We start from the raw sequence: 24,116 nt of genomic DNA, 5'->3' as shown, positions 1-24,116 counted from the left end.
GCAGAGGGGAAAGGAGATGAAACAAAGAGCAAACTCTGGTAGGGGGATCATGCCTGGGAAGCTGAAGTGAGGGTTTTACCTCCCCGCAGAGAGCCAGATTTTGCAATTTTGCCAGATTTTCCTCTCCGCAGCATTTCCCGGGCATACGCCGGACTCCTGCCTGCCCAGCGTTCAGTCTTCGGTGAGTCCCGCTCCTGGCATGCCTTGTGGTGCCGTGTGTCTGGCACAGAGCAGGGCCACCATGCTGCCACATGGCATATTCCTTGGTGGTTCCCACCTTCTACAGCACCTTCTGCAAGCACTGAATCGTCTTTCATGATCTAATCTGTGCTTAATAACTAAGAGTATTAAGACTTGTTCACACAGTGTTTCAAAGGTGGTATATAACTACAGGTCCATGTGATTTATTTTTTTAAGCATGCTTTTTCTGATTTTGATGTTAATTCCTCCTTAATGCACTTGAGTTCCAGTCTGAAGAGATTCTATTACTTGGTCAAGTCTAATTCTGGGGCTTTGGAGATGCTTTTATAAAATACTTGTGAGTTTTCACCCCCTTTTTGGTATCATATTCATCTCTGATACTTACAGTTCCATGAAATACAGCCTTGAATTGATGAAATTAACTTTTCTTGATCCAAGAGATTAAATGTGGCTGTAAATTTTTAAGCAGAACCAGTTGCTGCAATTCCCCATCAAAGAAAATCTTGTGGACTTGAATGAGTAAGACTTAGGGAGAGCGTTCTCCTGGGGAAGCTGATTAGTTAATACTTAAGTAATATCTTTTTCTTTCCTCTCCCCCTGCATCTCCAGACCTGAAACAACACAAACAATTCCTAGATCAAAAGAACGCTTGAGTCCCTTTTATCGGACAAATATCACAAACGGTAGGCTTTTACTTTTGAGTTGAGTAATGGCACGGGCTTTCACGATTCCTTTAATAAACTTAGTGGGTCATAATACCCACCACTACATCCTTAAACTGGTATAAATCTTGGTTTCCAGAGTTTTAATTACAGTGGCTGCTCCCATTAGGTGGTCTTGTTTCATGGCAGGATGCTAGACAGCTCTCTTGCTCTAAGTCATTTATGTGGACTGCGGGTATGTCTGTCAAACCATAATGAGCAATGAAAGAATGAAGAATGTTAATTTAACTGATGCTGCTTTTGCTGTTAACGTAAGTACCACCAGCTGCACCTCATAAACATTGCTGCTTGCTTGCCTGCACGTCGCCATTCAGCGAGACCTAGCGTGATTGATAGAGGCAGAATTAGACTGATGGCTTGCACGCTGCAACTTTTCTCTAGCACTACTTCTGTGAATGCTTTTTTGTTGCAAGAGACAGCTCCTAAAATTTAATTGCTTTTCAAACTAGCAAGTGCTGCTCGTGTAAAATGCTGATAATTGGTTTATGACATAGAGGTATTATAAATTAAAGAGAGGTCAGCGTAGATAATGCGCGTATTACCTGCTGGAGGAACGATGGTTGGGTAGAAGTGACACTTAGGAGATGCTTGCTTTGGCGTTCGGGGGTTCTTGGTGCTCACACATGGCTTCTTAAACAATGCGACCTAATAGGAAAGGACTGTCTGTAACAATAGCGGTGCTCGAAGTCACTTTATAATTAGAGAAATTACTGAATAATGCAAAACTCCATGAATGGGTTTTTTTTCCAGCCCATTAAGCGTTCATGTAAACCTTCAAAATAAAGCTCCTTTCACCTGTCAGTTGTGCTGTGCACTGAGCAAAAGCACATTTTGTTCCTCTTGGGTGGGTTGTTAGGAGGGTGATTAACCCCAAGAATTTGACACAGGCCACTTGCGCTCCAGTGCCAGCTCATCCAGAAGGATCTCTCCCTCTCACCCTTGCTCCACTCATTAAGGTGCTCCCGTACCACTTAGCATGAAGCTGCTTCTCACTGACATCCTGTCTAACATTTTCTTCTTTGTCTTCATGGTTCCTTGAAGTGTTTCTCATCTCTAGCACAGCTCCAATCTCTACTCAGTCCTGATCTACCCAGGTATTTTAGAGGTGATTTACTACATGTTCCCATTTTTACTCCAAGTGTATGTCAGGGTGAAATGCTCTAAATCAAAATGATAGCAGTCTTTAGGATTTAAATTATTTAAGGTTTAAAACAAAGAATACTCATTTAAGTAATTGATTTATTTTTGTTCTGTATTGCATATAACTTATTTCAATAATATTCTTTAGTTAGTAATAATTGAAATGTTATGACTTGCAACTAAATACCTTAAATTTATATCATTCTTTGCTAGTCATAATAATATACTCTTATCTCTGCACACTGTTAGGTTTTAAAGCTTTATATTTTTTGTTGAGTAATAAATACTGTAGCTTTATTAAATTTTTAACAGATTAATTAATTCATGGCAAGCCATAGTCTGGATATTTTTCTGAACACCTACAATCAGTGAAGCTTCTTGTTTTGAGTAGAGATGGGAGAGATGCAGAACGAGGCAGAACTGGTGGTTATGACTCGCAGGACCTGATGGTTATGGCACCGGACTGCAGCCTGGGGTCTGGTCTGGTCTGCAGCTTCGGGGATACGCCTGGGAGGGAACTGTAGTGCTCCCTGGTTTCTTGGGTGTGTCCTACCCATAGGGTATCTTACACTGCCTTTTATATGAGGGTTTTTGATGTTTTACGTAGAACAAAGTAAGGTGGATCCTTAGCAGCATTTGGGTGCTGCGTCATTTAGTTTCTAGATTGCAGAGCCAGATTGCAACCTTGGTACTCCGACTAGCACAGTTCTGGTATGTATGAAAACATAACAGTCTTGAAAGCTTTCAGGCCAAGTAGAGAAAAACCCACACAGAATTGGCCTTTAAATCGTTAATACCATGGATGTAAACTCATACAGCTTGCCAAAACTGTGTTGCGTACTACTGCCCTCCTTTCGTCTCAACCTGCCCCCATAACCTGCATGGATCTAGGTTTTACAGTTTTTCAGTTTTATTGATTTCAAAGAGAATTACATACATGCAAACTTTGGGTGTCCATGCACTTAAGTGTTGTAATGAGATTTTCCAAAAATGCTTGCATGTACTTCTAGGGACCTAAACTGGTTATTATACGGCCCCATGCCTATAAGGCTATAATATTAGGCTATAATATCTTTCTCTCCCACTTGGTTCTCTTTTTCCAGCCTGACACTGAGAAATTAACTTTTCTTGGTCTTATTTTCAGTGAATTGGTCCCAGTAAAGAAAATACTTTCTGAGTAACTGCTGACTATGTTGAAACAAACAAAGGAAAAATGTAATTCCGAACAGCCAAGGCTGAAAAATCTGACTTATTGGGAAAGGTTAAAGAAGGAAAAGCTAAAAATAGTAGCACTTAAGCAGTTCTAAAAGTAATAATATAGCTATATACTGATGCTTTACAGTGTTTAAATACACAACCATGCTTGAATTGACCTTGGATGTCAAGGAGATCTTAGATGGATTTTTTTGGTATAATTTCAAGGTGTTATCTTTTTACTCATCTCTTGAAGAGAATTCACTGATAACATTTAACATTTTCTTTAAACCTTAGTCAGTTTAAGCTCTTATAATAAACCTAAGTTTTACTACTTTGGGTTTTTTAAATTAAATTTGAAATTATGACATTTTAATCCCATATAACTGAGAAATACTCATTTTAATACAATTTAGTATGAATTTCATTATGCTTTCTTAAAGGGAAAAAATTTTACTCTTTTGTAAGAGTATTTCCATTTAGTGGACATCTAAAACTATTTCATTTATAGCCACTGAAAAGAAAAGTATTTTTTCTATAAAACAAAGGATCATTTTAATGGGCCTGACAAACAGAATTCCATTAAAATTTCATATAATCTTCAAAAATCTTCTTTTTGGTTACTTTTGTTTTTTCCCCACCCTTGAACATGGTGTGAGCAAACCAAAGACAAGACTACGTGGCTGTATTCAGATACTGTTTCCACTGTCATGATGTGTAACTTCAACAGAAGATCTGTCCTCACACTCAGTGTTGATTCTTCATCCTCTTTCCATTGGCCAACACAAGCTTTGGGTGGATCTGGTGAAGCAAATCTCAGTTCCTCAGTCCATCTTGGCACACAGGAACTTTTCCAGCGCTTCTTTCAGTGGTGGCACTGAGGACATCTACTGCCAAAGCCTTGTGCTGCAGTATCAAAACAGGCTTGGCAAGAAGCGGCAGTAGTTAATTCTGTGTCCTCTTGCCACAGAAGTGATCTGAAACTCACACCTGAATACAGTTTGGGGAAGTGAAGAAGGGATAAGAGACCAAGTGAGTTATGGAGAGGTGACATCCTTACCACCAGGTATTTCTTTCTTCTTGTTTCAGAAGAGGCTGCTGCTTTATTGAACACTGTAGTGGTCCATAATCTGGTTGTTGCTAATCCCCAGAGATATATATATATATATATATATAAAAAACCACAAATATATGATGGGGTTTTTTTTCCTCCAAGGAGGAAAAGCTGCTTTTCTTTAGAAGGTAGCAAAACCTTGGGCCGGTAAGTCTAACTGGGTTTTGTTCACCTTGGTTTATAGGTTGGAGATGAGAAAATGAACACGGAGATATGCCAGCATTCCGGCTCTTCCTGTAACCGATGGGGTGTCCGGATAAAGGGTAGTTTATCTGTCCACATGGAAGTAATAAAGTCAAGATCAAATGGTGAAACTCACAGCTTTAGCATCTCTTTCATGAGTTGGGAACATTTCCTTTCCTTTCTCTCTGGCACTGGTGTAAGTTTTGCTGTTAACAGATCTGCTGTAACAGGAGTGCTTCAGTGGATTAACTATTTCATGTTTAAAGTTGAATGGGTGGGGGAAATTAACTTTTTTTTTTGAACAAAAAAACCACCAACCCAACAACTTCTGATCTCATATTAGAAATAAGGCAGGCTGCATTAAGGAATCGACAAATAACATTTTTGTTTTCAAGGACTCCACTTACCTCGTGCTAATTTTCATCAGGATTCCAGATAATATACTACTAACCATTATTTTCTCACCTAGTTTGCTCAGTACAGACAGATAATAGATGATCCTATTACAAATAAATTTGACACTGCATCCATGAAAATGTGAAAATTGGAGTCTCTCATCATTATTTAAAATGTGTGCTCACTCACTCAAATGAGGTATAAGAGTCTACTTTGGAGATAAAGTAGGCCAGATCGCTGGAAAGGCTGCTGCAGTGTCACACAGGTTAATGTAGATGTATTATGTATTTATATAGCCTATAGGAGGATAACTTTTTTAGCAAATGATTTGGACTGAATGTGCACTTGATCAGGACCCTCATTAATAACCCATGACCACACTATTCTCATGGCGAGAAGTTACCCTTGCAATCATAAAGATTAATTCTGGGGCTGTCTGTTGTAGTTTGGGAGAAGGAGTCCAAAGAAACAGGTGAGTCGTGTGTTAAGTGCTGAACAGAGATCTGTATAGACTGAGCTATAGATTAAGATCCTGCGCTATTCCTGACATTTTGATTAAAATGGCCATTTTTTCAGCCACAGTTCTGGAAATCGGAACAAGCCTGCTCTTCTCTGAAGGTGAGGGCGTGCTCACGCTGCCTGCACCTCATTGAGGGCCTAATGCCAGACTGAGCCTCCATGCATGAGAATCCAAAGATAAATTGGCTTTTTCCCATTGGGTGTTAGGTCATGCCCACGATCCCATGTGAATTGCAGTCAGAAGTTAGTAACCAGTGTGATGACGCACCCAGTGGAATTTGATGCAAAGGAGGGAAGAATTGGTTAAACATTTGACAATAAGCATTTTCTTTTATACTGGTAATTGGATTTCCCCATTTAAGGGATCCTGAGAGACCAACATATTTGAAGTTCTTTGGAGCATGGGACATCTTCAGTTGATTTGTCCTGGGCTGTTACAAAATTTTGTTGTTCAGAGTTGTTGCAGAAGCCAGGTGGTACAGCAAAACACTTTTGATAGACCTTTTCCTTAAGAGTGTATGCCTGTAGCATGGCATTCGGGTTGTGTAGCTTGTGGAAGTGGTCTTGGACTAGACAGTTTTCTAGACTAATCACATGAAGGCGGTCAGTGTTTCGAGAGTCTCTGAATTATGCACATGACAAATGAGGACCATAAGAGAGGATACTGAGTGAGGAGAATTCGAATGGAGATGTTAGATTGGATGGAGAGCTTGTGCCTGGAAAGCACATCGTCAGAGAGCTGGAGCTGTGGAGAAGGCTTTTGTACTAATCCTGACATCACTGTTAGGCCATGAGGAGAAAACTGTGGAAGTAAACAGCAGCATCCGTGGCACTGGAGGATGATCATAGTACACGCTCTCTGTCATCAGCATATTCTCTATGTCAAGGAATGGGTGTATGATAGTCTTATTCAAAGCCTTTGATGACAGGCTGCAGGACACTGCCTGGGGCTGTAAGACAAATAACAGTAGTCTTCTCCATGGGTGCTATCTGACTTTTTAAAAATGAATACCTTCCTGACTGCGCCGGTGCTGGTTTGTAAGGCACAAGCAAGCTCTCTGCTATCTTATCTAGCTGCTGAACTTGCACGTGTTTGAGTCAGAGCTGTAAACAAGTGTGTCAAGGGAAGCACTGCAGTTCTTCACCTGGAGTATTCATGTCTCTCCGGATATGGTCAAAGCATCACGAAGACGGTAGTAACTTAATGATGTGAAATGACTTGCTGCAGTGCCTCATTCAGAGTAGTTGTGTGGAGACTGTCTACCAACCTTACTGAGAAAGCTTGCTAGTTGGGGGGTGCTGGACACAGCACTGATGTGGTGCCACCCACCAACATGCAACTGAAAATATGTGATTGCCAAGAAACTATGAATCTTCTAGGAAAATTCTTTCCCTCCGCTCATCTCATATGTCAGCATCTGGACAATTGCAAGCAGCGCTGACTCTTCTTGGGGAGGGTTAGCTCTCAGGCTACCCACTGATGAAAGTTTCTCAGCACCATATGTAAAGAACCTAAACCCTATGTTTTTATATAACCTAATTCTTAAATTAAATCTAGCAGTTCAATTTTAACAGCATGATCTCCTCACGCAATTGAAGGAATTCTGTGATGGTCATGTGTGCTAAAATCAACAATTCACATCAGGAGAACAAATTCTCACTGTGAAGGAATTGCTTCTTTTTCTAATTATTCTCACGGAATCAAAAGTTTGATTGACTTTAACCTGCTCACCTCCCACACTTCCTCTTCTGTCTTCACTTGCTTTCTTCTCTTTCTTCTAAAGAGGATCTTTTGTAACTGATCTGTTTATTCTGCTGTTTCTTTGGGGATGACAAATTAAGCTATAGATCTTTTTTTAGTAATTGGGAGGTGGAGAGAGGAGATTAAGAGCTCTGTTGTGCCAGTGTGGTGCTGGCAGTCAGCTTTGGAAATTTGGTTTGTTGCTTTGGAAAAGTGGCCAAGATCTGTGCCTCAAAGGTGTGAGGTTTTGAGCCTTGTCATTCTCATATTGATTTGGAGTATAATAAATGGGACAGCTGATAAAGGATTGAGTAAGAGAAATATAATTAATGCCAATCAACATGAGCTTATAGAAAATAGATCCTGTCAAGCTAACCTGATATCTATTAAGTGTTTTTAATGTGATTGCAAGTTTGGTATTTATGGCTTCTACAAGGCATTTGACTTGGGGACACCATTTTGATTATAAACTGGAACAAAATAATTTGATTTGGCATGTGTGAGGGATGGGAATTGAGCTTGCCCAACTTCAGCCGTTTACAATGTGGTGTCCTACTCTATAAACTAGTTGTCCTAGGCTCCCTCTGAAGTCAATGGAGAGGAGGAGAGTGGACTATTGCTGTACCCGAGTTGACACCAGGAGAACGTGAGCTTGTAGGACAAAGCTGTTGTGTTACCTGTGTCGGCAGTCTTTGTGTACATCCATAGGAGAACTTGAGGGAGGCTGTGCTAAATCTGGGTCTGACCCTACTGCAGACACTTCCAAAATATTGTGTTCAGGTCTGTAAGCACCTCAAGGAGGTTGATGAGATAGGGAGAGATGGTAGAAGAGTGGTGATAGTGGCTAAGGGGTGGAAAGACATGCCTTTAAGCTACTGGGATTTCTTGCGATCATTCATTAACCTAATCCAAGAGAAGGAAAGGATTGATTAGCTTTTCTACATGGGAAATTTTAAGAAAGAAAGAGTCTTCAGTCTGTTGAACAAAAATATAGCAAGATTCATTGTCTAGAAATGAAAGCCAAGAAAATTCATAATAGAAAAAACAAATGGATTTTGACAGCAGGAATAATTAATCACTAAAACCTTTCAGCAACACCCCCAAGGCATCTCTAGAAATTTGGTAATCGTGACACGATTTTTAATTTTTTCTTCATGAATAAGGCAAGAAATTGAGTCCTGTACCTTATAATATGCAAGAGGACTGGACTAAGGTCAAAAAGGGACCACTAGGATTACCTAGTCAGTAACAGTGTATTGGTCCTGGTGAAGAGAATGGGGTTTCCCCTGCCATGGTCATCTTGTGAGTTCCAAAATGAGTCTCAGAGAAAATGGAGACTGTATTTGGGGAATCAGAGATGACTTCTGTCAGTCCCTCTATACCCAAAGGGTAACTCCTCTAGGTAGACACTCACAGCTGTGAAAACCTGTTTGGGATGCAGCATGTTGCTGGCCATACCACACCGTAGCAGTGCTATCACCTTGGCTGTATTTTTACCTTTCAGACTACTTTGTACCTAAATATTGCGTAAGGATGCTACCTTCTCTTGCGGTATGGCAGTGTTAATTCAAACTAAGACAAACAGTTGCTTTTGCCCTTTTGAGCACGGGCTGTTCCTTCCAGGCTAATGCTGTGCTCTCCCTTCCCATCAGACCCAACAGAATGAGCTTTTAGTTTTTTCCCCTCGTCCCTGCTGTCGCTGGTACATTGTGAACCAAGTGCAGTTCCCGTTCTGCGCTCAGTCTCTGTGTTGTGCAAGGCTTCACGGAAGACAAGGAGGGACACAGAGAACTCTGCTAAGACCCAGGTACTGAGTTTGTCCTGGCTCTTTTGCAGCAGCCTGTTCCTATCTTGCTGCTCTCCAGCTGTCTAACAGCATTCCTCCCGCACTGCAAAAGGCACGATGTGGCTGTCTTCACATCACCTGCAGCTGGTTGTTACCTAACTCCCCAATAGTCCCTGAGAGTCCTACTAGTAGAGTAGGACTTTCTATTAAAAACCATCTGCAAATGACAGGTTTGTTCTGTTTCTACTTCTTCTATTGACTTTTTTGATAAAAATCTGGAAAAGACCTTAAACTGCAGAAAGTCGGTTCATGATGTCAAAGAAGTTGAGGTCTTTTCAGCCTCAAATGCTTCAGTGCTTTGAACGCTAGTCTCTCCAGCTGCTTCGGTGAAGCAATGGAGTTAGGAAGATATGTTAGTCAAGCTGTCCTAAAACTTTTCAGCCTTTTAATCCCAATGCCTTCAAACCATTTCAGCAGAAGGTATCTTTGCTAGTCTTTGCTTCAGTAAAGAAATAAAAGACCTTTCAAACACATGTACTTGCATATTACCTTCATTGAATCTCCAGCAAAGCCAGCAGATTTCAATGAATTGTGAAGAAGCTGACTCCACTTTAAGGAAATGTACCCCTTTTTACTAGACTGGGTGTATTTGTTTTCAAAGAAACCTCGCTATTCGGGTGAACAATTTTGCACTGAACATTGCAGATCCATTAGAACTCTGCATTTGTTTGAATAAGCAGTCTTTTTAGCGGTCTCTTTTTGCATGTGAATATTTTGCATATTCTTTTGAACTCTGCACATCTTAGTAGCTTTCCTTGAGCTTTTCCTGGGAAATAAAAATTAAATAAACTGAGAATGAGTAAGAAATTCCCATTTGCATCATCACAGTCATCTGATTGTGAGTCTTGCTACACAATACCACAGAAATTAATGTTGTCTGGGTAATGTAATTCTATGTTTTACATGGTTAGGGGAAGGATAGTGAAATACATTCTTTGAGGATGGGCTCCTAAAGTGTCTGTCTACATTTTCTTCTGGAGTTTTGTTCAGTTGAGCAGGTATGTACGCTTTAACTTCATTTAGAGCATCAACTAAAGGCCATTTGAAGAAAAAGATGAGACTTGATAGACTATTAATGCTGGATGTCTGATCTTCTAGGTCTATAAACTCATTACTGACCCGTAATCTCTGTATGTCTTGCAGCATTTTAAAAGTGGTTTTTTTTGGAGAAAAAAAAAGTCTCTAAATTATCTTGGCAAACTCTGTCATAATTTCTCATTGCATTTGAGTTTGCAAAAATAGCTTTGTTTATGATCTGATATTTTTAATGGCATATTTCAGTGTTTCCATTTAAACTTTGAAGTGACATCTTTGTTTTTCCCTTTTAAAGAGCAGCATAATCCAGATGCCTGTCAAAAGAGTTGTTGATGTAGCATTTTATGAGTAATCCTTCTGTTTGAGTTTTTTGTTTTGTCAGAAATGTTTGCCAAGCTCTTATAAAGCTCCCCATGAATATTATTGATGTATACTTCCTTTTAAAGAAGTGATATCCATGCAGGAATACAAACTGAACAGTCAGTTCTAAACCACAAATGTTTTCTCAAAAGCTACGTAATGTCATAGGAGGAGTTAATTTGTTGATGTAATGGAACAGAGGGGTACTGAGTTAAAATTATTTTCCCCTTTCCACTGCTTAACTCTTCGAAGCAGAGACCAGCATTTGAGTTTGGGGAACTTTTTCGAAAGTATTCCACTGAATAACCTCAGGGTTACTGTCAGTCTGTCTAAATCTTTGATGAAGAGATGTTAATAGTTCCCAGCCTGCTTTCAGAGAGGAGTGTGATTGCGAGAAACATTATGAGTAAAACATACCAAGTAGTCTTAGGAATCCAGCAATTATCATTTCAAACCGAAAGCTGTTAGACAGTACCTCCAGTGATGCTCTCATTTGTTGCTGTTAAAAGATTTATCTAAATAACTTGCACTTTAGGCATGTGCAGACATCCTCCTCTCTGGTCATCTTTTTGGGGTGATTCTTTATTCCAGGGCAAACATTCTGGGGTCTGCAGACCTTGCAGCTTTTTAGCCTGCAAATTAGTAGTTGGCTGGTTGTCACTTGGGGAAAAGAGAGATCTGTAATAAATAATAGATGAGGGTCAACATACACAATAGCATTATGCAGGCGTCACCCTGCAGAGCAGTCACTCCTTCCCATAAAGTCAAGTAAGGCTGTGAAAACGGATGCATCTTTCAGTTCCAGCCCTGTGTTTTATTTTTTTCTATCCCAGCCTGCAACACTTGGCTGTAGCTATGCCCAACTTCAGAGCCTGCGTAGCTTCTTGCGGGATCCATAGTTGCTCCTTTGTCAGACCACTTGCTCGGTTTATGGACATTAGGACAACAGGTCACACCAGGCATTACAGAGATTTTCCTTGTAGAGCTGGGATAGCCCCAGTCTAAGTTCACTAAAGATACTGGGATGGCAGCAGTAGTCCCTAGCTTGCGCAGCACTGAGAGCTTTGGGTACATTGGTCTGTTCTTAACTGCCCTGTCCATATGGCTTCCCGGTTGTGCTAAGCTTGGCTCTTTGCAGGGTGACTGATTTTGATTTGCCAGATATACTGCCTGTAAGTACCCTTCTTTTACTGCTTCTGAAACATCTACTCAGCCTGCCTAGTAAGTGTTTATACCTTATGTTGAAGTCTTCCCCCCCATTTGCTCTCCTTTACCTTGTGTATTTGCAAAGAGAGTGTGCTCCAGCTGTGCCTCTGAGTGCTTCTCTCCCTCTTTACCCCCTGCCCCAGGCTGTGGTATGTGACGTGGAGGAGGTTATGTTCGCAGTGCAGAGCAGCTTGTGAAGAGCATTTTTAAAGCACTTTATTCTTCACAGTTGATCTATAGCTTGTCTGCACAGGCAGGCTTTCACAGAATATTTTTGCATTAAACTTCTTCTGATTAACTAACCTGCAATAACAGTCTCCATATCCTTGGCTTCCTTGCCAAATACGTTTTCCCAATTGAGCGAGATGTTGTGGGCACGGGCTGCGTGGTGCTTTGCATTGTCGCTAAGGTCCATGTTGAGCACCTCTGCTGCAGGCTTCTGGGTGAACTGTGCTTAGGGGACCTCTGGAACAGTCCCTGAAGGACTCCTGGGCTGCTGCCTGCTTTCCAGGAGTTTGCACAACACAGAAGAACAAGCATAAGTCATTCCCTACCCAGGGACCGATATGACAGCTATAGTCTATTTTCTTTACTCTTTTTCTCCCTTCCCAAAGAAGCACCATTGCTTCTGCAAAAAGAATATTATTCTTGATCCCTTAATTTCACCAGTCATTGCTCAAACCCTTGGCTTTGTTCTAGAGATACTGCCTACTCTGCTTTTCCCTGCACTTTGGATGCTGTGCTGTTCAGCTTGCCCCTGGCAGGTGTGGTCGTATAGCAGTAGATGAGTCAGTTGGTAATCCTGTCCTGCTTTCCTTCTGGTTTTCCTAGTTCTGCAAATGCTGCACAAAGAAAGGCAGATGTCTTGGTGGCTGATCCCACTTGACCCAGGGCAGTGCTGGTTTTCCAGGCTTCCTCTCATTGCAGTACTGAATTGCCGAATGTTGCTGCCTGCTCCTCACCTTGCTTCAGATCAGAAGGATGCTGTTTAAACCTATAGACACTTCTCACACCCTGTGCAGCTCTGGTGGATGAGCTTATCTGCTGTATTGCTGGATACTTCATCTGTAGCAGAGAAGCTCTGAAACAGTGTCTTGCTGCATAAGAAAATTATGATTTTGATTTGACATCACATGAAATCATTCTCTCCTTTGTCCTTCCTAGCCTTTTGGAAACCTCTTTTTTAATTTCCTACTTCAAGCTGCAGCATGGTGAGCTTTCCGTTAACTGCTTGTGCTGTCATCATACCTCATTGTTTGCTGGTGCAGGGTAACTCTACTTTGTCCAACCCAGAACTGCTGAAGTTTGGGGGAATCCACTTGATATAGCTGCTTTCCCCTAAAGATCCAGATCTAGTTTCCCCAAAACTCCAGATCAAACCAAAGTTTTGGTAAGATGAAAATCCTTTCCTATAAACAGCTAAGACTTTCTAAAGTGGGGGAAGAAAAACCCACCCAAATGCTGGTAAATAATGTAAATTGCAGTATGTTAAACAGTAAAGACCATTAATCCTGTCTTTGTGTTGCCCCAAGTAATAATTTTGACTCTTCTTTGGGACTGCATGTCTAGGAGCAAGCAAACAGATTTTGAACTTAAGCCCGTCTTTGTGTAGCATTTTCATGGTGACGGATTATTGCTTTTCTTGCTCCTTTTTTCCTTCTGATCCTTCTTTCTTCAGATGTCCCGTATCCAGCTGTGAGGTCTTTTTTGCCTTTCCCTATGGCACTGCCGTCTAGAGTCTACAACATACTTTGGAAATACTCTTCATGTGTTTCATTATTGAGGTGGGAAAGAAAAAGGGTTCCTTCTTGTAAAACTGTCATTGGCCTCTCAGGCTTCTTCCCATTTTACTTCTTATTACTATCAAAGGCTCCTCTTCTCTTCTGCAAGGTCCTGGAACAAGAGCCCTGAGATGGCTTTGAAAAGTGGATGTTTCCCTAAGGAGATCTTCCAGTGCAGCTCTGGCCTAGCGTTGCCCTTGGAGATGATGGGGTAACTGTGATATGATGAGTCAGTATGCAAAGGAAAAATTACTCCCTTGAGTTTTTTCTTTCCTTTCCATAAACTGCTTCATGAAAACAGTGCTCTTTCTGACAAACAAAAAGCTAACCAAAAAAAGGTTCTATTTTTGTTTGAGCTTTTTCAGGCAGTCCGTGCTAAATTCTTTAGGCATGTCACGAAAGTCCAAAATCCTCAGCTGAAATGTCTCAACAACGTATTAAATAGATAAATAAGTAGACCAGCTCTTTGAAAAGCCTTAACTCCAAAATGAGTCTAACCCTGTAAACAGAGCAGGCTGAGAAGGAGGATGGAGCTCTGTATGACAGAGAGGACAGGAACGATGGGGGATAACGTGGATGAGATGTTTACGTGTCTGCGCCTTCCCCAGGCCTTTCACGTGCTTCTTCCTTGTATTATCGCACTTTCCATTTTCAAGAAACTAACCTGCAGCTGGCTTGTGATTGGGCAGGGCTCTGGTTTTTCTGCGTTAGTTAAGGACTCCAAATTATAAATGTTTTGTCTGTTTGCTTTATGAGATTAATTTTGGCATGTCAGCTGGCCCTAATCCCATCCCTTTAAACTCTTTTTATAGTGGTCTGATTATTTTTTTTTCTTCCTCTGTGTGATGGTACATCTTGCCTTGCAGCCAGCTCTCATTACAGATCATTCATTGCAGCAGGAGCCATTTGATCAGCTAGCCAAGCCAAAGTTCCTATATGCTTCATTTGCAGAAATATAGTAAGAATTTACCAGTTTTATAAAACTCTCTTAAAGGAATAGAGCATGATCCAGCGGAGCTCATTGCTTGACTGATCCACCCAGTGACCTTGGATAAATCATTTAGTTCTTCCATCTGCTTCTGTTTCCTGTTCCTTTACCATCGTCACCTTCGCCACAGCTCTTTGGACTATAAGCTTTTCAGTGCTGAGCCAGTTTTAAGCTTTCACAAGGGAAATTACTTGATCAGGCTCTTTAAGCATAGCAAAAGTCATACATATAGTCTGTAATAACACGGTAGCAGGACAGGGAGATGTCTTCCAAGGAGGTGTTTTGCATGGTAAACTTTCTATAGCTTGCAGGTACAATTAGCAAAGTGTTACTCTACCACCTCAAAATTATTATAATTACACAAAACATAAAGTTTATATGAAATGAAAAAAGCTTAAGCTGAGGTAATAGGAGGGAAGCCCTGATTACATTGTTCAAGTGCACTGTAAACTTCAAATTAGTTTGTATCAACTCAATTACTTGTATGCAGCTCTCCTGTTTTAAGAATTGTCTTTGTAGAAACTGAAACTCCAGTGCTAAAAATGTGAAATCAATAGGTACTGTTATATCCACTTAAAAAAAATTGTATTGATTTGCAGATAATGACAGCAGTTCATTCTTGCAGGATTACATGCCACTTCCTGTCATAAAGATTACTTTCATATATATTACATCTGAGATGGAGAACATAGGTATAAAACTGCTTTGCTTTAATGAATAGTCATTTTACTCTGGGCATTAAAATGAGATATATTTCTTTAAATTTATCTCTAGGGATTATTTTTATTTCACAGCCAAACCCTGTGTTACCAAAGACTCTAGAACGCTATTACACTTTTAAATAATCTTGGATTGTCTTGTTTTTGCAAGTGCTTGAACTCGTCCTCTCTTTGATAGCAACTAATTAAGCAAAATATCGTGCTCTTTTTGGTCTCCTCCACATCTTTGATTAGAGGGTTAACACCATGTTATCTTGAGTATTAGATGTTCTTTGCTAAACCCTAGGTATCTACCAGCATCTAACTCTCCATGCTTCGTAACAAATTTCTGTCACCTTCAGGGGATTAAATTCTTCATGCTGGTCATGGTGGCATGTAACATCTCCCATTGTGCAGCTGTTTTTTTCTTGTGCTGTGGCTCATTTGAAGCCTATTCTTATTAAGCATAGGGGACTTTGTTTTCATGTATTAAAATAACTCTTTTCAACTCTTTCTAGGTAATCTGGCTTCCCAGAAACCTCCTGCTAAATGCAAGGGTTTGCTGTCCTGTTCACTGACTGTTACACCTGAGGCTGATTTTGATACAGGTTCTGGATATCACAGGGTAAGTGTGCAGACAGTCCGTTCTTTTTGTGGTTTGTTTTTCTTTCATGGTCTCTTATTTGGTTACACAAACGCAATTTGGATTGTGCTTTCCCTTTCAGTGACTGCAGCAAGTCCCTATCAGAGCATGTGCAACTGAGCATCTGTGGTACAATACAAAAATAATGTAGTGGGATGAATGCTAATGCTGTAAACCCGATCAGAAGTGATGGAATTTGGTGCTATAGCTCCAAGAGGTAGCAAAGTTGGTATGTCTACAGACTCATAGGCCTATATCTTGTAAAACTGTACAAAGCTGTAAGACTCCTTTTTGGGTGTAGTGAACATTTTGAGTTTTAAGCTGACAGGCTGAGAGAGTTGGGGTTGTTCAGCCTGGAGAAGAGAAGGCTCCGGGGAGACCTTATAGCAGCCTTCCAGTACCTGAAGGGGCCTACAGGAAAGCTGGAGAGGGACTGTTTACAAGGGCATGGAGTGATAGGACAAGCGGTAATGGCCTTAAGCTGAAGGAGGGCAGATTTAGATTGGATATTAGGAAAAAATTCTTCCCTGTGAGGGTGGCGAAGCACTGGACCAGGTTTCCCAGAGAAGTTGTGGATGGCCCAGTCATTGGAAGTGTTCAAGGCCAGGTTGGATGGGGCTTTGGGCACCGTGGTCTGGTGGAGGGTGTCCCTGCCCATGGCAGGGGGGTTGGAACTAGATGATCTCTGAGGTCCCTTCTAACCCAAACCATTCTATGGTTCTATGAAATGTGCGTGTATTTTTGTATTATAAATGAAACATTCTTTATAGTGTACATAATTACAAATACATCTGTGAAACCTATAACTTCAAGTTTAAATATGTGGAAAAGGGAGATTAAAGGTTATTTGGTTTCTTAGGAGCTTGGGGAGGAGAAAGAACGAACTGATTCCCTCTCTTATCCAATTCTGCTATGCACATCAGAGTAGAAACTTAAAATGTTTGACTTGTTGAATGACTCTTGTGGGATTCTTCACCTCCAGCTACTGGAGGAAAGTGGAATTTAGTGGACACAGATGTGTGTGTGGGGTTTTTGCCCCTTCCTCAGTCTTGATCCTCTGCTTCCACCTTTTCTTTCAACCTGCTATTTTTCTTGCCTAACCACTTTCCTGGCTTCATTTTGCAATCCTCTCTGTGTTCTTTCTTCATGGAGCTAATCCTGGCCCTTGTTGCTGTTTGATATCTTTTTGTCCTCTTGGTCTCCTTTGACCAACTTTCTGGCTTCTCCCAACCAGACGTGTAGGTTTGTGGGATAATTCAGACTGGAAGGTGCCTGTGGAGATCATGTTGTCCAACCTCCTGCTCAGAGCAAGGTGACCTAGAGCAGGTTGCACAGGGCCACGTCCAGTTGGGTTTTGAATATATTCAAGGATGCAGACTCTAAAACTTTATTGGGCCCCTGTTGCCATGTTTCACCACCTCATGAAGGATAGTTTCCTCATCTATAATCTGAATTTCCATTGTTGCAGCTTCCTTCTTCTTGTTTACCTCTGTCCTTCCAAGAATAGGTTCACTCTGTCCTCTCTGCATCTTCCCTTTAGGGAACTGGAAAACATAGTGAGGTTTGTAGGAGCTCAGCCTGTGTTCCAGCCACATATCCTCCACTGGACTTGCTCCAGTATGTCAAAGCCTTCTTGTTCTGGAGTGCTCACAAGTCCTGCATGAAAGGAAAGGATCGCTACTGTGACCCCGCTGGCTGTGCTCATGCTGACGCAGCCCAAGATGGATGCACTGGCCTTTGTTGCAAGGGCATATTGCTGGCTCGATTTGTTCTTGCTGTATGCTGAGACCACAGAGTCATATTTTAATTTTTTTCCTATTTTTAATCTGTTTTTTCCTATTTTTAATCTCTCTCACACTGTTGTGCAGTCCTTACTTCCAGTGCTTGCTCTTCCTTCATAGGATTCCTTATTGAACACCTCAGTATCCCCAGCACATCTTGATTGTAACATTTGCAGCCTCTTCCCATAAATGAGTTTGAACTACACTTTGGAAACAGTGAAAGCCCATTTCCAAGTCTTTCACTCATGGAAATGGGCGTATTTCCCTGAGAAACAAGCTTACAGCTTTCAATGTCGCTTTGATAATTTAAAAATATTTTTCAATTCCTATCATTAGTATGTTCATTGTAAAATAGGAAATTATGTGTATGCTTGAGTATGTACAAGTCTGTATGGGAGAATGTATTTAATCCTTTTTTCTCTGCTGTAAGTACGCAGTCATAAATAGTGTATATAATAATACATATATGAAACTGTTGCTGGAAATTGAGTCTGAATTATGAATAAGGCTTTTATTTTATATTCCTTCTTTATGCTTGTCCCTGCATGTGTGTGTAATGCTGTAAATTGCAGATAGTAATAACTGTGACTGTAGTTGTAGTTAAATCAAATGTTCTCCAAATTTATTTTTTTTTTAGTAGCCCTCATGATGAATAGCGTATCTGATTTTCCTCTATTTTAATAGAGCGTGTATGTTGGGAGATATGCCAGAGAATGGACGCTCAGGAATACTGTCTCAGCCTTAGCTTGACATGCTGATCAGATGGTCCTTGGGGAAGGCAGACATGCTCCTGTGCTCCTGCAAGCTTTGCTGCTCTCTGCTTGTAAGTGGACTGGGGAAAGGACCAAGAGGGCGTCTAGTTCAGTGCTCAGATCATAATGAATAGTTTGGCCAAGGGTGGCTGGAGTTCATGTGCAGGTCCCTCGGTTTATATCTGCTAAGGAGAGGAGCAAAAGAAAGCACTGCGCAGGCAAGTGGAGCAAAGAGGGTTAAACATACTTAGTCAGGTGAAAAATAGTTGAGCAGAAAATAGGTAAGAGAAGTGTAAAGGAAAAGAAAATGTACAGAAAGCAGGATGAAGACTTTAACTTGCACCATACTGTTTTGTTTTTAATTCAGAGAAATGTCCAGCTCATGAAGAAGTATACCAGAACAACTCATATAGTGATGAGTGACAGTTTAATTCACTTTCTGTGGTGGGGAATGTCTAGCAAATCCGGCTTGTGATAACTTGCAGCATCGCCTAGTTCACATCAACGTGAAATGCTGAGGATAGTCTTAGGCTGAATATCAAATTATTGCACACTTACTCTGTTAGGTTATGGTATGCCTGTGGGTGTTTCTGCCACCATTGCTGTGATCGGCTTCTAACAAAAGAAAAAATATATAATTAATTTGGAAATGAGAAGCCAGTTGTGTCCAGGCTTCCTCCTGAAGGCTTCTGTTACATGTGAGAAGTTGTTTGAAAGGGGCTTGAAGGATGGACTCCGTCTGCTCCTGGAAATGGGCTGCCTGTAGGAGTTGCACACTTGTCTGTCTTACCCATTTTTGGATATTCCTAGCTCAGCTGTTCCCCTTAAAAGGCCTTTTAGCTCACTGAGGTTTTTCTGAAGGATATAAAAAGTATTTATGCATGTTGACTGTAGCCCTGTATAGCTTGACAATCACGTGTGGTTGCAATTTTTGTATTCCAACTGGGGAAGTACTTAACCCCATTTTTTTCTGGTTCAAACTGAATTAGTTTTCACCATATGCAGCACCTCATATGAAAGTGCGGGGGGGAGGAATTTGAAATGAAGAAGTTGAGAGCTGTTTCTGTGATGCAGTTATTTTAATAACCGTGGGTCTCTCTGCACAGCAGACTGATTGCTTTTCGGAGTATTTCTTAGGAGGAGGGAGGGTCAGGAAGGTACGTAAACTCCAAGCGAGACCTCAAATGACCACTTGTCTTTAGGTGCTTGGAAGGAATGATTGCATTTTGCTTTTCATTTTTGTAGTTTTTAGGTGGGTGAAAGCAAAAATTTCAGTTTGTTCCATTTCATCCTTTTCAGGAGAAGGAGCAAGCCGAATGAAGTAGAAAAAGTTAGTCAGAGAAGTCTGGGGTCACACTTTTTGTATGAATTTGTGATAAGCTTTGGGATGCAGCACAGAAACCAAGGAATAACCTCACTTGTCTTTGGTATGATATTTATAGAATAATTTAGTTTGGGAAGGACCTCAGGAGGTCACCTCGTCCAACCTGTTGCTCAAAGCAGGCCAACTGCAGAGGCAGAGCAGGCTTTTCAGGGCTGTGTCCATGTCCAAGCAAGTCCTTTAATACTCCTGAGGACGGGGGCTCTGCAGCCACCCTGGGCAGCCATTCTGCTGGTGAAGCACCCACTCTGAATTTTTCTTCGCTACATCATACCAGATTTTCCTTTGTTGCAGCTTGTGCCTGCTGCCTCTTTTACTGCGTGCCCCAGGAAGTCTGACTCGCTGTGTGTTCCAGACCTTTAACCATCCACTAAATCATAACAAACTGGAGATCTGTGTATATAAAGAGCTCGGATTAGTGTTTCTCGAGCACCTACACATCAGGCAGTATTTTTCTTGTGTAAGTCCATTTAACAGCATGAAGTGTTCAAGGCCAGGTTGGATGGGACTTTGGGCAACCTGGTGTAGTGGAGGGTGTCCCTGCCCATGGCAGGGGGGTTGGAACTAGATGATCTGTGAGGTCCCTTCCAGCCCAAACCATTCTATGATTCTGTGATTGATTCTGTGATCTGCGTTGGTTATTTTTAAAAGGGCTTTGATTTTGCTGTGCTGCGGTGTTACATCAGGGAGCAAGGATGGAGTGAGGCACAGGCAACATTTATACTAACATCACTATAGGCACCAACACAAAAATACCTATGCTCCTTGCTGCCTATAGATAACACATGTCAGGTAGGTCTGGATTTACTCACAGAGCTCAAGAGTTGGGTATGGTTCCTGTTTGTATCTCTCCCCCAGCCGCCTTTGTAATAGTTGCGCCTCAGCTTCCATGCCGTTAAAATGGAGATTACATACTCTTATTCGCGAGAGTGCTGTGAGTCCTGTGGTAACTGTTAAATGCTTTTAGTTCCTTGGGAGAAAACTGCTATAAAAAAGGGAAAAAATGTATGTTTATAATATAAGCTACATGCTTGTAGTTATGCAGGGTTACGTTAACTCCATACTCTTTGTCGGTTGCTTTTGAATCAAAGTAGTATGCTTTTGTAATGTGTTGTGTTACCATACAAATTAGATGCTTTTATCCAAATTACTTGTTGGAAATCGAAGGAGACATACGCAAGGGTTGCTAGGATGGCCTCATTTTTCACATTCCAGATTTGGAAGTAGGAACAAAGCGTAGAAACTTAGGATTCTTATAAAAATTAAGTCCTTTCATAGAGGCAGTTAAGTTTGGTTGGGTTTTTTTGGTCAGCTTTAATAATAATGAGTTTGTGGTGCCGGGATGAACGATAATTGCAAATGGCACAAAGTCATCAGAACACTGTTACTCAGGTTGCAGTTTTTATTAATCATAAAAGAAATCATTCACCTAGAAAGGCAGTTTTATAAGTTCTCATTTACATGAAGACTTGCTGCCTAATTTATTTTGTTTTAAAAAAAAAAAAGCCACCACAAAACCTCACAAACTTTGTCCTGTCCTTCAAAACCTTGATTATTTTGTCCTTCTCATCCAGTTTGCTTATAATGTCATCTGTTCTTCTGCTTATCAGTGGGACCAATCTTATTCTTACCCCTTCTCTCTTGTAAATGTATCTACTGCTTCTTGGATTTATTCCATCAGCTGAGTACTGTGCATCTCCCCTGCATGCATTTCCTCCACAATTAAAAAGGATGTTTATCTTTTATGAATGACTTCATAGGCAGATGAGTTGTTTGGCCCTTTACATATTTCTGATCTCATGAGGTGTTGGGATTTGCAGATGTAAATTAAATTTTCATCCGTTTTCTCCCATTTCTTTTATGTTGTTTTCAACATGAGTCTTGATTAAGTAAAGAAATTGAGCACATCCTTCACTGTAGGAATACAATTAGTCAATGAGCCTGCCCTCTGAGCTTAAAACAGGGTACATACTCAAGTATCTCTTTAATTGGGGTGTTGGATGTAAAGTCTTCAGGGTATGGGTACAGCCTTTACATGTTTCTGCTACAGAATTCATAGAGAGAGCATTGCTACGGCATGAATATTCAACAACTGCCTGCCCCTTATTCCTTATGCTGAAATATTAATATAGCAGTGATTCTGCACCTAGTCTTGCTGAGATCTGGGTGCGTGTAAGTAATCCTACTAACAAGATCCTGCATTGCACCCCAGCCTTTTCGGAGGATCGTGGCTTCCTGGACCATGCTGAACACCAATTACTGCCGGTAATGCAGCTGGATCTGCAGCTGCTGTTGCTGAAATGATGATGGGCTCTCATGCTGAAGGCGAGGAACATGGCCTGTGCTCCTGGCTCTGTGCCACCAGGTCACCGTCTCAACCTGCAGAAGGACATTAGCTCCAATGGGGGAGTAAAGCTACTACTCGTCATAGCAAAAGTAATTTCAGACACGCGGCTAGAGAAGTTCTTTACTACAATGCCCATTGTGACAAAGCTGTCTTTGAACTTTGCCAGTACCAAATTGAGATCCTTCAGTTGGCGTTTTCATCACTCGGACCTTTTCAGGATCAGATTGGAGGCGACTCGGGGGCAAAACGGCTTCAGAAGGTGCAGGATTCCTGCGCTCTGCCACGTTCTGGGCTGTGACTTGAAAACAGAATTTCACAATTGATATTGCAGGCTTCTGAGTCTATTTTCTAAACTAATATTTAAAGTATGCCCCACCAATTCTGGTCTCAAAGTTGGTTGTTGAAACTATAATGTATTTCAACACAAAATTATGCAGGCTAAAGTGAAGATTGGTATGGTAGTGGAGCAGATTCTTCTGTTTCATGTGTATTTGAAAGCTGAGAAAGCTTCTGCTGAAGTCAGACGACACAGGCTTGTCAAATTGTTCACGAACGAAAAGATTGCTCTTGGATGGAATTAATTTGCAATATTTCATTTACCATCTTGAGTTTTGTCATGAATTTCTCCTACTCGGCAGCCTGAAATGCCAAGTGAAAAAGTGTTTCAGTGGGAGATAATATAATATATTAAGAAAATGTTATTGATCACAGTATGCTTTTACTGGAAGATGACTTTTTCTGACCGGAACACAAGGGACTTTGCCTTGTTATAGTAGGAAAATGTATTGTAATATGCAAACAGGATTATTGTTAAGGTCACAGCAACTTTGTTTTTGCATTCCATTTCCTCTGGAAGCGAGCTTCTCCACAGCTAATGCTGTCAGCTGGGCTAGGGTAAGAACAATTTTGGTTTTAAACTTTAAAAAAAGGTTACACAAGTTTTTGTTTTATGAAGGAAGGAAATGTTTTCTACATCATGAAAGGTCAGAACTTGAAATTTGATAGGCATTACTGTAGGCATTTTGTTATGATGGACTGTGTTGTGATGGTTCTTTGTTAGAATCAATTAATGCACATTTTCTTGTCATATGTGTATTTTGTGCATATGTTATAAACAGAAAATGTTGCACATCTTGTTTTAGAGTGGCTTCCACAAACTGTGGACTATGAGGCACTTAATTTTCTTACCTAATGTGGGAAGATTAGCCAAGTGGAATAGTCTGTGTTGCTCACAGACAGCTCGTGTGGGTATGTGGACATCATTACTCTGCAAAGCATGAGGACATAAATTTATGATGGGATGTCCAGTACAGGCAACTTAGAACAAGGACACTTCTAAACATGTTTGATTTGAAGAGGGCTCCCACTGCATAAACAGTGGCTCTAAGCCATTAAGGTCCTGCTTGCAGTGAGATTGCTTTCTGCTGAAGAGCTCAAAATTTACCCTCAAGAGTAAGCATGTCATTATGATACTTCTTTAAAGGTATTTTGAGCTATTTGTAATGAAACTCATCCAAAACACATTCTGCAAAACTCTTCACAAATCTTTTCTGTGTGATTTAGGTTATAATATTATGAGCCATATTAACTTAGACTGGAAACATAAATTCTTTTGGAATAAGTCAGTGAGGGCTGCACTGCAAATCCAAGAGTATTGTATTTTCTGTTTGTTTTCTTTTTGTCCTGCTTCACTTCCAACACATCCCTCCAGTGTTTTTCTCTGTTGCAATAAAGCTCCACTTCAATGAATCTGAAGATATAAACCTGACTGCAAAAATTCATCTCTGGTACGGTAGCGGGTTACTAACCCACTCAAGGTTTCCACATGGCAAAATGTTTTTTTCACTTCAGCCAGCCATTTCCTACACAGGCAAAACAGGGTTGCTAAAATTGTTGTCAACTGTTGTTATATCCTGAAATTTAATTGTATTCCTCTGCTGCTTTTTTATAATTTAGTTTGGACAATGAGAAGTTGTTGGTGGAAATCAAAGGAACAGATCTTAGTTGTGTGGAAAACCTATTTCCCTGGTCATCTTTTGTAGACTCTTCTTCTGACACATTGATAGCCACGTGCAGGAGAGAGACCAC

The 24,116-nt window shown here is 40.8% G+C and overlaps 1 protein-coding gene across 4 annotated transcripts in view; it reads left to right on the top strand.

Moving 5' to 3' along the window:
- The window catches only part of KLHL29 (kelch like family member 29), a 409,152-nt gene that overhangs the window by 57,134 nt on the left and 327,902 nt on the right, over positions 1-24,116 (top strand). For all 4 annotated transcript variants that reach the window (XM_054822071.1, XM_054822074.1, XM_054822072.1 and 1 more), the window contains exon 2: positions 15,643-15,749. The gene's annotated coding sequence lies outside the window, so the exon portion shown is untranslated. The remainder of the gene's footprint in view (positions 1-15,642; positions 15,750-24,116) is intronic.

Source organism: Grus americana, chromosome 3 (genome assembly GCF_028858705.1).
Source record: "Grus americana isolate bGruAme1 chromosome 3, bGruAme1.mat, whole genome shotgun sequence".
In the NCBI taxonomy this organism is placed as follows: domain Eukaryota; kingdom Metazoa; phylum Chordata; class Aves; order Gruiformes; family Gruidae; genus Grus; species Grus americana.
Note: the sequence above shows the minus strand (reverse complement) of the source record. Positions and strands in the feature narration are given on the sequence as shown.